Source organism: Peromyscus leucopus, chromosome 19 (assembly GCF_004664715.2).
Source record: "Peromyscus leucopus breed LL Stock chromosome 19, UCI_PerLeu_2.1, whole genome shotgun sequence".
NCBI classification, from domain to species: domain Eukaryota; kingdom Metazoa; phylum Chordata; class Mammalia; order Rodentia; family Cricetidae; genus Peromyscus; species Peromyscus leucopus.
Window position 1 is genome coordinate 7,363,812 of NC_051079.1, and position 15,921 is coordinate 7,379,732.

General features: G+C 39.1%; 1 protein-coding gene across 1 annotated transcript in view; it reads right to left on the reverse strand.

The window, feature by feature from the left end:
• Nucleotides 1-15,921, reverse strand: part of Cdh2 (cadherin 2) — a 220,573-nt gene that overhangs the window by 61,483 nt on the left and 143,169 nt on the right. The gene's annotated exons all lie outside the window — the stretch shown is intronic.

The window sequence follows — 15,921 nt, forward strand, 5'->3', positions numbered from 1 at the left end:
CTGCCTTCCATCCTCCTGAACAAACATTCCATACGAGTGGCAACTGAAGTCATCACATAAAAAAGTCTTCACTTCCCATGTCATTGATGTTGCAGCCTGGCTGTGATTATATAAGATACTGTTTGGCAAGTGAGAAATAAATATGTCCACAATAAAAAGTGCACTCACAAGCAACTTTCATGTTTCTCAAGGATTCAAGTAAAAGGTTTTTTTGGGGGGGTTACCTGTATTTGGTTTTTAGCGACAGGATCTCTTATAGCTCAGGATACCCTCAATTGAATTATGTAGATGACAGTGACCCTCTCTCTACCTGTGAGTGCTGGGATTCCAGACTTGCATGACCCCAGCTTAAGAAGTCCTCTGTGTCACTCAGTGACTGAGAACAGTCCTTTCAGCTCCATTCATATAGATTCACTGAGACAAGCAAAGATTACAGCCAAGTTCCACACTTGCTCATTTTTCTTACTAACCATAAAATATGTGATAGAAGTGATCAAATGTTTTAAGTACTGGAGATATAACTTTTCACATAATGCCACATAAATCATCCTTCAACTTTCAGTCATTAAAAGTGAAAACAAAAGTTTTAGCTGTAACTAAATTATGTTAAAATACAACATTGGTCATTGGAGTATAAATATCCCCAAATAAACTTAGCTACCCACAATCTTTCATTTGACTTAAAGTGTTTTCTGGAGAACAATGGCTTTTATGTTCTTTGTAAGTTAAAAACAAACAAAGAAAAAATTATTTTGGGGACCTTGCTGAGAAGTCAAAATGCAGACTTATACCATCTTTTATGAACAGAAGTAACTGTTTTTTGGTATCACAAAAAGGAATTCATGACACTTCAGCTGGATCAGAGGTGTTGTCTTGCCTCCTCTGCATTTTGCTGCATTTCAGCATGGACCCTCCCAGGCCACATCTGAATTGCTGCAGCTGTGCCCTGTGTGGTCTTCTCCCAGCTGAAGCTCACCCGACGCTAAATGCAGGCTGACTTTATCATGCCTTCACAAGTAGCTTCTGACACTAGTCATACACATGTTTATCATGTCTTCACAGGTAACCTGGGACAGTAGTCCTACATATGTCTTTCATGCCAGTTTATAATGGTCCTAACTTCTTTTTTTAATATATATTTTTAGTTTTTAAGATGTATGTGTCTTTGAGTGTCCACTCTAAATTTTTAATGCAAATTTTAGAGTGACTTTGCATTAACACTGTGCCCATTGTAACAATCATTTCAATAAGTACCCTATTTCTTAATGGTGTCCTATGACTATGCCTTTTCCTTTTAATAAGACACTAACTTTTTAGTTTCTTAATAGGGATCCTTGGTTTTTGTTTTTCTGTGACACCTAACAGTGATGAGAATAGTACAAATAAGTGATCAGAAATATCTATCAATACCCTACCACTTTAAAAAAGAGTAGAAGAAGAAGAAGAAGAAGAAGAAGAAAAGAAAGAAAATGGTCTGGAAGCAGAGAATTTCTAAAGTATACACAGCTGGCTATATCAAAAAGCTATAACAAAAGCCAAGGATCTATGCCAAACCAAGTCCTTCAAAGAAGCTGTAGTGAGTATTCCTATTAAAGCTGCTGGCAGGACTAATGTGAACCATTTGTTGGTGGTGAAGAATTGTGAGGGAGAGCTAAAGGGGGAGATGGCTCAAGGGCTCAAGCAAAAGGACCTGGCTTTGGATTTGGGTGCCAACATAACATGCTGGGCACAGAGGTGCATGCCTGTCATCCTAGTGCTCTGGGGTAGAGAGAGGAGAATCCCTGGAGCTCACTGGTCAGAAGCCAACCCAGCTGCAACCATGAGCTTCAGCTTCATCCTGCCTCAAAAGTGGCCAAGGGAGAAATCTGATGTCAACCCCCTTGACCTTCACACGCCTGTGTACAAACACAAAAACACATGAAGATGGGCACTCATATACCACATATGTTTTATCCTCAACAGTGAACTTCTATGTGAGACTCATTATTCCTGCTCTGCAGAAGAGGAAGGAAGCCCCATCTTTGCCCCGTGTCTATGACCTCAGGCATTTCCCAGCGAAGGTGTAAAAGAATCTGACCGCTCAACTCACTGAAACCTAAAGTTTCAATAAACAACACAACGAGATGACCAAGAAACCCAATAAATGCCAGAGAAGAAAATAATGCCAAATTTACAGCGCTGAGAGTCCCACAGCAAAGTATTTTAAAAAGTAATTCTTAAATCAAAGTATTGCCCCCGTGTCTACAGAGACAGGAGCTGGAGGGGAAGGGGTGTGGGCAGTCAAGAAAGAAAAAATAAGTGTTCTTTTTCAAAGTGTCAATGTATTTCCTATGAGTAAGAAGAGGTTGGTCTCTGAGAATCTGGTACTGGAAAGAACGACTTGGAGGGGGCTGAGAGAGGGAGAAAACGGTAATTTAAGGCAAGCCAGTTAGCTGTTCCAGTCCCTGCCTCTAACTTAGAACTTTTGTGAATTGGTTTAATAGACATTATTAGTATTTTTGGGTTTTGTTTTGTTTTTTGAGTTTCAAAACAAACGCTAATTCTCATTTAATCTAATACTAAACAAGGACAACTTCTGGTTATCATTCAGGCTTGTTGATCTACTTACCTGTACTGGGGACTGAACCCAGGGTCTCAGGCACTGTAAAGCACATACAGTACTATGGAGCTGCATCTTCAGCCCCATTCAGATGGAAAGAAATATATCTCTGTGGGGCTGGGCAGATGGTTTGGTGTATGTCATGTAAGCATGAGAATCTGAGTGTGATGCCCGGCTAGTGCTTGTAAACCCAGTCAGTGCTTAAGGGATAGAGATGGGTGGACCCTTGACTCAATGGCGAGCCATCCTGGCTAGCCCGACTGTCAAGATTCAGATCAGCGAAGAGACACTGTCTCAAAAAAGTAAAGGTGGAGAGAGGAGAGAGACAGAGAGACAGAGTCAGAGAGAGAGACAGAGAGAAGAGATCTGATGTTGAATTGTTGAATTCTGGCATACATACACATATAATTTGCCAAGTACATGAACATAAACACAAGAATACACCCAGACCAACAAATCTGTATACTACATATACAATGTTTCATACACAATTTGTTTAAAACATGCATTGTGCCAAAAATTAACACTTTAATAAAAAATAATGAACAAGAGTTTCAGTGGAAAAAAGTCTTCTCCGATAAATGTCAGTCCGGCCTCTGGCTCACGATGTTCGGCGGGGTTAGCTACCTTGTATTATTTTAAGTCATACACATTAAAACGCCTCCTCATTTCCAGGAGAAATGTGTGACTTTCGTTTGTTGCTGCCTAGTCAGTGTTCACTGCCTGCTGTCAGGCTTGCCTTGGGCCTGGCTGCAGCGGCCTGGCTGCAGCTAGGGAGATTTTCTTCAGCTTGACAATGTGCTAGGACCAAGAAGTGAAATTTACACAAGGTGGCTGTATTTGTACAGAAACTGTATCACTAAAGGTAGAAAAGTGCCAGGCTTGGTGGCACATGCCTTAAATCTCAGCGCTCAGGAGGCAGAGGCAGGCAGAGCTCTATGTCTATGTCTATGTTAGAGGACAGCCTGGGCTACAGAGTGGGTTCTCAGAAAGTCAGAGCTACATGGATAACTTGTCAAAACAAAACAAAACAAAACCCAAAGGAGAAGAGTAGGAAACAGCAACTATGGTATTTATATGGATAATAGACTATTGGGGGAGGGGGGGTGTTAAAAAAAAATAAGAACCAGAAAAACCATTTCAAAGGAGTAAATAGCCTACAGATATGGTTTAATTATTAAAATTAGAATTAAAATTTACCTTTGAGGATGATGGGAATAAAGCAAACATTATAGACCTTGACTTGTGTAAAACATACATACATACATATACATATATGTGTGTGTGTCCGTATATATACATATATGTATTTATACACTATGTATACATAAATACATATATGTATTTATACAAACACACACACATATGTGTCAATTCCTCTGGACCCACCTTGCTCGTATTGTAAAACATGTTTCTTATGAATAGTAGATAGATCAAATAATGATTGAGAATTTAACTTATGTTTACAAAACATGAAGCAGTATTACCACAGTTCATTATGCAACTTTTAGAAAATGTGGTGCAAAATTTATCTTAAACTTTACATTCTTACATATTTGGGGTGGATGAAAATCCTCATGTTTTTGTCAAAACCTACTGAAGTTTACAACTTACAATGAACCATACTGTAAGCTATAGACTCCAGTTAATACTAATAGGCCACCGTTCACGTACCAGTGATGAAGAAGGTGTGACGATGACATAGGCTGTTACTAGTAGAGGACACTGTGGGGGAGGCTAGATATGCATGTGTACCTCCGTAATGGAATTCCAGCTTTTCCCTCAGCATGGAACTGGTATGAAGAGTCAGTTTTACTTTTTAAGGTTTTATTTTTATTATTTTTAATTGCACGCGTGCATTTCTATGGGGGGGGCATGTGCACTAGAGTGAAGTGCCCATGGAGGTTGGAGGCATCAAGATGCCCCAGAACTGTAGTTACAGGTGGTCATAAGCAAAGCACTGAGGGTTCTGTGAACTGAATGAGCTCTTCTTCAAGAGCAAGAAGCTCTCTTCAGTGCTGAGACATCTCACTAGCCTCCCAGGTTATTTTTTTTTAACAAAATCTTTCTTACAGATGATGGCCTAACCTTCCCCATTATAAAAGACATGCCAGGCAAGGACAGTCGTGAGTGTCCCCAGAACCATCCCAGCATTCCAGTGAAGCATGTCCATCTGACATACTAAGAGCTGGATAATATAACTGATCAGTAATTTACAGAATACCAAGTTGCTGTTTGATGAAAGTCATAACAATTTATCAGACAAATGGAATAAAATTGAAATTCTATTGTTTTATTAACAATCAAAGGATCTGACTTGAAAACTTTTTCTGATCACTCTATCACCCATATACTGAAATATTCATTTCACTTAACTGCTCAGACAAAACTAGAAACTGCAGGATTGGAGCATGAGAGGAAAGGAAATGCATTAATTTAGGTAAAGGGAAGCATAAGTTTGGCACCAAGGATTCATCGAACTTAGTAAGTTTGGCTACACACATCATAACACTAAGCAGGAAAATGTAATTAGAGCACTGTATCGTCTTCATACATAACAGGGAGTTACTGCATTCTAGCCTACATAAAACTTTGTAAACATGATTAATATAAAATTAAACACTGGGGAAATAATTATTTTAAAGTATGCTTTTTTTTCTCTTCAAGCCATACCTCATGTTAATGGTAACCATAAAGCCATAATATCCTTGTAAAGTATGAACAGGAAACCACAGATTGTACGTATTAAATGTATTAGCAGTTAATCGTCCCACATAAATGCAAATACAAATGTATAAATATTCACATGTGGTTTACAGTTTTTCTTCAAGAAAAACATCACATCATATTTAGAAGCAATTATAAGAAAATATTCTAAAATATTTCCATGCTTAAATATGCTTTTTGAATTTCTGTTAGATTTTTTTCTACTTTAATAGCTACTTTTGAAGGCCTTTTTTAGGAAAAGATTCTCAGTGAAGGCTATAATATTTCCTCAAACAAATGCAATAGAATTCAAATCCCATTATTTTATGAATAGCCTTAGCTTAGACTTGACTTGAAACTTTTTCTGACATCTCTACCACCTGTATCTTAAAATGCTAATTTCACTGAAGTGTTCAGACAAAACCAGAAATGTACGGAACTTGCCCTGCATGGGCGGAGAACACTATCTATTAATGAAGTATGCATCTGTGAATGGAGACGTGAGAATGAGGAAAAGTGGGTGGAGGAGTCATATCTCCATTTTGCAGTGTTTGAATACATAGCTTGCAAGGCAGAATGCTTCCCAAGACACAGGTCTCCTCATAAATCTGAAAAGTTTGTTGTAAATTCTTCTTGCCACCCTAGGCCATTCCAAAAGACTAATTTGAGATTTTTTTTTTTTCTTAACAGTACAGTAGCACTTCCAGAATGTACTCATTCTGAATGGATGCATTCATAATGAGATATATTGGGAGATGCTTTAGGAATGACCATGGATAGTTTGTTAGAAAAGCTCATATTTTCTTTAAACATAAAACTATGTAAAGAAAAATAAAACATTGAATTTAGGCAACACATTAAGTAATATTTAATACACATGACTTTTCCAATGGAAGTTGTTTTTTTAGAGTTTTTTTATGAAGATAGGGTTTCTCTCTATACCAACCCTTGGCTGTCTTGGAACTCTCTTTGTAGATCAGGCTGGCCTTAAACTCACAGAGATCTGCCTGGGTCTGACTCCCAAGCGCTGGCATCAAAGGTGTGTGCCACTATTGCTCTCCCAGGGTTTTTTTTAAACCCTCAAGTGATACTTGAAGCTTCATAAAATCCCCCTTTTTTGTAACACATTTTATGACTGAAATATCAAGTTATTCATTGCTACCAAGAAAAATCATCTATAAAAGCTGGTGTTGACAAAGGACAATACAGTGTTTTATTTTTTCCTCCAAATGTTGAGAAGCCCTGTTCTGTCATTGGCCATAAGGGATGAGTTTATTCAACTTCACATTTCTCCTTTTCCTCATCCTGGCAAATGCAACGCCAGTATTCCTTATGGTTTTGAAGAATTTTCTCTGAGGATTTCAGAACACTGAGTGAAGCATTACCTCAGGCACTCACAGCTATCGTTCTCCTGGGCTTAATAATTTCTCCCTGGGATTTAAAGCATAACACCATCTAAGAACCACAAGTCAACTTGATCCTCTTCTGAATGCTGGATTTTTGCTTCTAAACTATGTGCTCTGTGTGTGCAATGTTTTTTTTACAGGCTTTAGCAGTTTTCAATTAAGTTCATTCAGGTGCTCCGAATGCCAGGCTACATTTTCAAGTGAATGACTCTCCTTCAACAAATCTCCAGAGAATAACATTTAAACACACCATTAGGAGTGGTGGTGTGTGTGTGTGTGTGTGTGTGTGTGTGTGTGTGCTCTCCTAGGGTAACTTGTGCACTTTGATGTATATCAGTTTCAGGGTACCCCTAAACCCTTACCTTTGCATAAACTGCAACCACTTAGTTTCCCATTTTCTTATAAATTTATGTGGAAATAAAATTAATGAGCACAATTTTATGCACAAGAGATTTTTAATGGGACTAACAGTTCGTCTTAAAGTACAAAAAAGAAGGAAGAAATTAAACCAAATGAACAGAAGGGGAAGTGAGATAGGGGGATAAGGAATTGAAATGAAACAAATGAATGATTCTGAAGGCTGAACCAATCAAGAGACGATGAAACTCATGTGCACCTTGTTTTAGAACTAAAGAGTGGACTGACTATATGAGCACACTTAAACTCAAAGCAAATTAAGTTGAAATAATAGACACTCATGGATTCCAAGGTAATGTTCAGGTTACTTGTAGGATTTGGTAGGAAAAATAAGAACACTTGGGTCCTCCACCAGCACATTTTGTAGTGGAAGGGTAGGTGTGTTATATGAGAGACCTGCACTGAAAATGGCCATATGTCTTCCTTAAAACACAGCTGAGTGTCTACATAGAGAGCTCAGTCAGTTCTACAAGCAGGCCGACTTGAAATCAAATCCCTAGAATCCACTTGAAGGGCAGCTGTGCCAGCAGGAGCCTATAACCCTAGTGCCAGGGAACAGCAGCAAAGCCCCAGAACTCAGTGGCCAGTGAGTCCAGTCAATAGTGAATGCCAGCATTTGAGAGAACCTGGCTTTCAAAATAGGGTGAAGAGAAATAGAGGAAGACACCTGACATGGACCTCTGATTCCCCACACCCATCTACCTAAATGTATATACACCCACATAATTAAAATATAACTTTTCAACTGCAAGAAGGTTTGGAAGACACCATAAAGGAGTATTCAAATATAAATTCAACTCTTTTTATCATAAAATGGTTAATGCTACTAAAATGTCTAAGGGCAGCTGAAAACCAATTTGAAATCATTATTCTATTGCCTAGCCAGTGTCTTATTCACTGGGGATGGAATTCTAATGATTAAAGCCATTAAACTTCACTTACGAGTAATACTGTTGGACAATAAATAGCTTTATCAAAAAGCTAGAAACCTGGCTTGAGTGAAACTTCAAATTGTAGAGACGTAGTCATATGCTGATAACCCAAGCTAGGACTCGGACATGCTGTGTTTGGCTCAAGGTGCACATTCAACAAAGTCAGTCCATGCTCTAATTAATCTACCTCCCATGGGAGACCAAGGAAGAAACCTAAGGCTCTAGTGTGCTCAAAAGCAACACTAGTGAAGTTTTTCTTTGTCCTCTTCTGTTCATTTACCCCTCTCTAGTCCATCAGAGGGTAGAGGTGATTTGGATCAAAAGGCAACTATGGGCTGAACCAACTAAGAAATTATGGTGCCATCTTTGGTAAATGGTAGTGAGTGCTATTACAGAGAGCCTTCTCTGAACCATACAGGGATGGCAGTGGTGACAAGGACAAGTATACAATGTCCTCCTTAGGACATCCACGCCTGAGATACAGTCCTTCCACCTAGAGACCATCCAGGGGATAGTACATGATTTAGTGGGGACAGGCTCTTGCCACCAGGCCTGACCACCCAAGTTCAAGTCCAAGAGCCTATGTGGGAAGGAGAAAACTGACCTCTGACCTCCACACACCTGCCTCAGTGGATGCACTCACATACACATACATATGCACACAATAAATACAATAACGGTTAAATTGGAAGTTTAAAGATGATTATCCTTCAGGTACTAGAGAGTTGCTCTCTCCGCACATAGTGCTCCCTGCTAAAGACAGTGTGTGTGTGTGCATGCGCGTGCGTACGTGTGTGTGTGTGTGTGTGTGTGTGTGTGTGTGTGTGTGTGTGTTTGGGGGGGTGTGATATTCAGTAGAGATACAACATGAGCCATTTCTGTTGTCTGCCTACAGACATGTTATAAAGATACAATAAGGGCCTTCCAGATACAGCTCAAATTGTCATGAGCATGACTGTTCTCGAAGAGGACTTGAGTTTCATTCTAAGCATCCATTTGGGTTGCTCAGGACTGCTGTTTAACTCCAGCTCCAGGATACAAAACGCCCTCTCTGGCCTTCGCAGGTACTGCACTCACGTGCACAGAGCCACACACACATATACACAATTAAAAATAAAAAAATATCTTAGCGGGGGAATAAACTTCCAACAGTGAAACCATCAGAGGCAGCTTCAGCGTCCACTGATGACACTCCATGTAGGGTATGGTGACACAGTGCTCAGGGATTTCCAAGGCATCCCACCTTTATAGACATCCAGAATGCTAACACATCGCCCTCGCGACAACAGACAATCTAGGAGTCGGGGTAACACGAATCTCTTTCTAGCAGGGTTATCTGGGCACTGTTGCCCCCTTCCCCTGCTGGTACAGTTATGAAGTACCATGTCAGAGAGAGGTAAGACAGAATCAAAGCAGGAATGAAAGAGCCAGTGTCCATCTTGGGAGGAGCTGCTGGAGAGTCAGACCACACACAATCAAGTGTGCAGCGATGAGGAATCTGTGTGGGTGAGGGAGCTCAGGAAACCTGCACGAATATTGTTGCAATCCATGCTAGCCCACAATGTCACAAGAATGAAATAAACCAGAATCAACCGTATGGTAGGTAGAACTCAAAGAATTAAAATATTTAAACATTTCTAAACATTTTGATATTTTTCCACCAAAAGAAAGTTTTATTGTGGTGTCCTAAAATGTTACAAAATCTGTTAGGAAAAGCTTTATTTTTCTTTTCTCAGCTAAGACCAGTCATGTAATATTAAATAACATCTCTCTATATAAGTCAACAAGTGTAAAAGAAGACAATGAAGAAGTCCCATGGTATTCTGGAGAAGGAAACTGAAAAAAGAGTCTAAACTGCAGTATGGATGCTACAGAAATAATTATGAGATCAAAATTAGGTTTCTGGTGTTTTAATGATGCTATGCTTACACTGTTATGTGTTAAATAATTGGAAAGCCAACAGGATTCCTACCCCCCTCCTTCTATGCATCTTAGTGACTCAAAAGATGCTTCACTGATGCTCTTTCCTCATGCCATGAAATTACATGTACCTTTTTGTGACAAATACAAATATGCAAACTTTTCAGCGCTCAACTAAATTTCTCCAGGCTCTTCTCTCTCCCCTTCCTTTTCCTCTCACTTGTCAACACGACCATTAAGAAATTACATTAAAATATCACTAATTAAATCACATGCAAAGAGTGCAGATCTTAGCCTCTGAAACTTGATGCAGTAGTTCAGCTAACTCCATATTTCAGGTTACTTAGATTGACAAATAATTTTTTTTTTAGAATAGGTTTTTATCAAAAGTAAAAGAAAAATAGGAATGTCCAGTATAAACTTTACTGTCTTCAAATGCACCACAAGAAGATAACACTTAGACTAAACCTAAATCTCAATCAGTTTCAACAATGTGGCCTCAACATGTGGCATGGGAATAGTTAAGAGAAAATGTGTGCTCAGCGTGCAGCACTCAGAGGTACAACAATGACCAAAAATTGTTAAGCTTTTCATGAAACTTGGATGAAAGGAAGAGACATAAAGAACAAACTGTTCATTAGGAAACTTTGAAAAAGGACATCTTATCAACAGACAGCAAACCACCTCCCAGACAGTGAAGTTAGAAAACAAATGTTTATTCCTTTACTTGATTGTAGGAGAAACAAAAGTATGATTATGTATGAAGAACTACTAATTCTACAATAGAGCTCTTGAAAATTGTCATGATATGAAACTCATTTTAAAAGCCAAGCTCCCAATTTCTACTGCTAATCTACCAAAAGTGCATAAAGACTCAATAGGGGCTAGAAGGACCTTGGTAAGTTGGACTATTCATAGAAAGGTAATTATAAACATTCACCAAAATAACAGCAGAGTCAATGCACTTAAAGTTGCCTGTGCTTTCTGAATATTATCAAGATGATACATGTATTAAGCATTTAATACATAAATTCCACAACAAATTCAGAAATACTACTCTTTACTTCTTCAAGGCAATGAGGTTAAAACTCCTAAACTGCTAACAGAACAAGTAGTGAAAAAAAGTGCACATGCTTAAATGAAACATCAAGAGCTGAATATAAATTTATTAATGCATTAATAATAATTATTAGCTAAGTAACTCGGAACATACAGCCTTGTGGTACATTTTTATGACTGTGTTTGCCTCATTCTAGCTTTCTATAGAATTATTGCGTAAGTTCTAGGAAGTGTCTGTGATACCAGAATGTATTGTTCTAACACCTAATGGGACAATATTGCTCATAGCTGGTTTGAGTCATTCCAGCATGACATAGACACAAGGGATATAAGGGCTTGTCATCTACAGTACATAGGAAGAACTGAGATAAAATGTTTAATATATTACTATTATCATCATCATCAGAGCTTATTTTAAATTAAGTGATTTTATATACATGTACAAACGCTTAAGTTGAGTTGTGTTCTTTTTAATGCCAGTTAATTACATTTAGGAATTATAAGATGTTAACTAAATTTTTAATATGGTATCCTATAAACAGCATTTATGTCATTGCTAGGAGAGAGAGAGAACAAAAGAACCAGTATGTCTCCTACGTTTTTGCTACCCAAAATAGACACATATCTTCAAACACACCAACTCAGCAATTTCAAAAGCTGTTACTTCAAGTCTGGTGCTTCTATTGGTGATGACAAGTCCTCTCTTCATTGCTGGGGTGACAATTCCACTCGGAGCTATGACTGTACCATTCTCATTAATTACATCAATGTGAATGGGATTACATGTCATACCCTATAACATTATGGCCATCTTCACATCCTCCTACTCTGCATCCTGTGTTGAACCAGGCTGTCTTAGGGGTACTCTGCCGCTGGAGTAGTCCCACTCTCCCCCACATGCAAATGTGGCAGGGAGCCTGGCTTTTAGGTATATGAATCAAGGATTTAAGCATCTTTAAGTTCTACAGTGATAAGGATTTTTCCATATTTAATAACCCTACTTAAACACACAAACATGTTCAAATGGTTACCACTTTACCTAGAGCAAATTCCTTAGAAAAGCCTGTGTATGGTCCAGGCACCTCATCCTGCTTCCTTCTTCTGGCTCACTAGGTCTCTCACTGGTCAGAAAAAATTCAAGGATTTGTTGCCAAGCCAAGCTGGTTCCCACCTTAGGTATTTTATGTGTATTTGAAATACACATAATAAGAGTGCAGAGGAAAGAACAGAAGGCAAGGAAACTGGAGAAACCAAGCACGGGGTGTAAACAGCTATGTGAATAACAAGGGTCCTTGGTTCATCAATCTTCTATAGCTGCATGGTTAAAATTATTTATCATCTGCCTCCATCTACTTCGTTTCTTTCCTTTAGTAACATGGCTATTTAATAGATGATTAGAGTTGAGTTTCTAGTCTAACCAGATGATAAACACAGACTTACTAGTTGGTTTGAGCAGAAAGGAGTGAATACCGTGGCACTTAGCCATGATGCTGTAGTCGACTCAGGCTACACTGGTTCTATGGAGCCTCACAAAGCCAACAACGGTCTGGTGCTGGGCTGGCGGACACTGATGCAAGCGACAAGCTATTTTAGATAAGTAGAGGTGAGCCCATTGTTTCATCTGTCACGACTCACCCTGCCCCCATGGAACATGTATGAGACACAACATAAGGAGACGGAGGGCAAAAAGAGATGTTGCCCTTACTGTCCCAGATTAAATAGTGGTTATGAATGTAGGACATTAACTCATTTTTTTTTTGCAACTCTCTTATCTATCTTTGTGCAAAAGTGAAGTCATCAAACATCACTCCTATTAGTAATGCTTCTGAGTCTGGAGGTTGGGAATTAGAATGTTCGTGATATAGCATCTCCTTTGGACATGACCTATAGCCTTCCTATTCTTTCAGGTATGTGTGTACTTGTGTATTCACATGGTTTTGCTACCATTTCACATGGGCAAGTGTGTGACATGTGACACATACAAAATTAGAAGCGGCATATGCTCAAGATTTTGAGGGCATCCTGGGAAACACCTACTGCATCTAGGTACCAAGGTAAACAAAGTAAAAGCAACCAAATAAAATCTTTATTTGCCAAGATCCCCAGTGACCAGGAGTTTCAATATAGGGTTGGAAGATCTTTAATAGCTAAGTAAGGTTTAATAAAAGTGTTTGCAAAATATTTAAAGAGAGAGATCACTGATGACAGAAAGATCTATCAAGTGGCTTTGAACGTGACCCCAGAAGGGGACAAGTTAGGGGACCATTTCAGCAAGAAGGAGATGGTAAGGAGGCAGGGACAATCCATCCATAACAGCTTGATAAAAAGGGTAGTGCTGGACACTCACCCCTGTTCTCCATCTAGTGCTTTTGTGGAGGATGGGAACTGGGAAAGGATTTTTCCCTCCTTGGGGAAATTTGTTTAGAATGGTGTTTTAAAGATACATTATCTTTATGGGGATGGGGTTTTATGGACTAAAGTCTTACTGAGAAAAGTAACCTCCAAGTAGACTGAAATCCATTAGACTAAAAGGAAAAATGTCAACAGAGGTGAAAACTACAGCACTGGTTATGTAAACATGTAACATACTCATCTGACAGGATTGAGAGAGAATGTTCAAATGCTACTACAGTTTGTCCAAATGGCTTTAACATTGTGCCTCTCCCATGTCCTATGGGTTTGAACTATTAATACAAGGAACATCATTAGTGGTACCTTTTAAACCAAGGAATTATTCAAAAATACACAATATAATATGCAAGATGTGATTATGAAGACATGAGATTGATTCCATGAGTCACTGAGAAAAATAAGATTCATTATATAACAATCACGCCTTGTATAAATTACAGTCCAGCCAACAGGGACAGTAAATATGCACTTTAATTTGGATTACAGTACAAAAGTAACTTCACTATCTAATGAGATGAATTATTAATCAATGCTAAAAGATACTTTTTAAAAGCCCTGCTTGAATAAAGGCCAACTCTAATCTCATGTATTTTACAAGTAATCTTCAATAAGCCATTATCATTTTATTCTCAATTAAACCACACCCTTAAGTAGGACACTTTTTGTAAGTTAGAAGTTGTATCAAGGCTGGTGGTGCAGGCCTGTAATCTCAGCTACTTGAGAGAGTGAGGCACAAGGATTGCAAGCTCAAAGTCTCCCTGGGATACAAGAGTGAGTTCAAGGCCAGCCTGGGTAACTTAGTGAGGCAGTGTCTCCAAAGTGAAAGGGTACAAAGACAGGCAGGAACACAGTTTAGGACTGCTTACGTATCTCCAGGAGGCCTGGATTCAAACCCTAGGACCACAGGACAAACAAAAGGAGCAACTTGCATCAGTAATAAAAATTTTGCAATTTTATTCCTGTTGGGTGGAAAAAATTTAAAAAGCAGTATGCTTTAAGAAAGGGAATCCAACCTGCAAGATCTTCAGCAGGCAAGAGTGTTTGCCACCAAGCCAGGAGGCTTGACCTTGATCTGTAGGAACCACATAGGAGGAGCAGTCTGCAAGACCTCCAGCAGGGCAGGGTGCTTGCTGCCAAGACAGATGACCTGAGCTTGAAATATAGGCCCTACGTAGTAGGAGAGAACTAAATCCTAAAAGTTGTCCTCTGACCTCCACACAGAAACATTCTCTCTCTCTCTCTCTCTCTCTCTCTCACACACACACACACACACACACACACACAAATGAGAATAATGACAATAACCAGGAGAAAGTAAGTCACCCCTTTGGATATTCATTGCTTGACATGTAATTGGAGGGAGTCTCAGTGGATCACGATTCTGCTGACACCATGCACAGCATGAAACATCTATATAGCCACTGTCTGGAAGTCTACGTTTTAACAAGTTCCTAAGCCAACAGCTCCACTGACATTTGAGCTCGAATTTTGTTTGGCTTATTGCAGTTGACCAGGCCCTGTGAAGTACACAGTGGCTTCTCTGGGACAAAAAGCAATAAGGCAGAAGAGAGAGCCCAAGCAGTAGAGTGCTTGCTCAGCAAACATGAGGACCTGCCTTTGATCACGGGCACCCATGTAAAAAGCTGGGCATAGTATCGAACACCCATAATGCCAGTGCATGGGGGCAGGGAGACAGAAGGAACTACTTGGCTTGCAAGCATAGCCTTTTTGGTGAGTCCCAGGTCCCAAAGAGAGAAGCTGTCTCAAAGGCAAGGTAAATGGCTCCTGGGCCATGATACTTGAGGTTGACCTCTTGCTTCCACACATGAATGCCCGAATTAGACCATGTACCCCCCCAACATACACACATAGGAGCACACCACCACACACACACACACACACTCACACACACACACACACACACTCACACACAAACATTTAAGAAAACCTATGGAGTAAAATTATTTTAAATCTATGTTTCTTGATTTTAAAAGACAATAACTTCCTAAGGTTAAATCCAAATATAACATTCCAGGAAACTACAGAAGAAAGGGGCAACAACAGCTACAGAGATAAAAATGCCAGTTATTCAACTGTCAGTCTTACTGCAATTATGCACATGTTAATGAGTTGCAATTTATAATGTAGGTGCCTTTCTTTTGCTAAAATTCACATGTCATCACAGAAGTAAAAGAAATTCAAGCTCTGCTTGAAACTCAAACACTCCTAGAATAGATCAGATCAGTCACCTTTTGTGAGTGAAATACATTTCAGTCATTTCAACACTGGAGTGTCACAATGAGTTTACATTCTTGAAGATCAAATGATGCCACACCTACCTGACATTCCAAATTCTGTGTCTCATGTCTTTTAAAAGCAGGGGATGTTAAAAGGAAAAGGAGAAATTCAAACCTTTAGGAATATACTTCTCTAATAACTTGGCAAGGAATAAAGCAGGTGGGAAATGAAG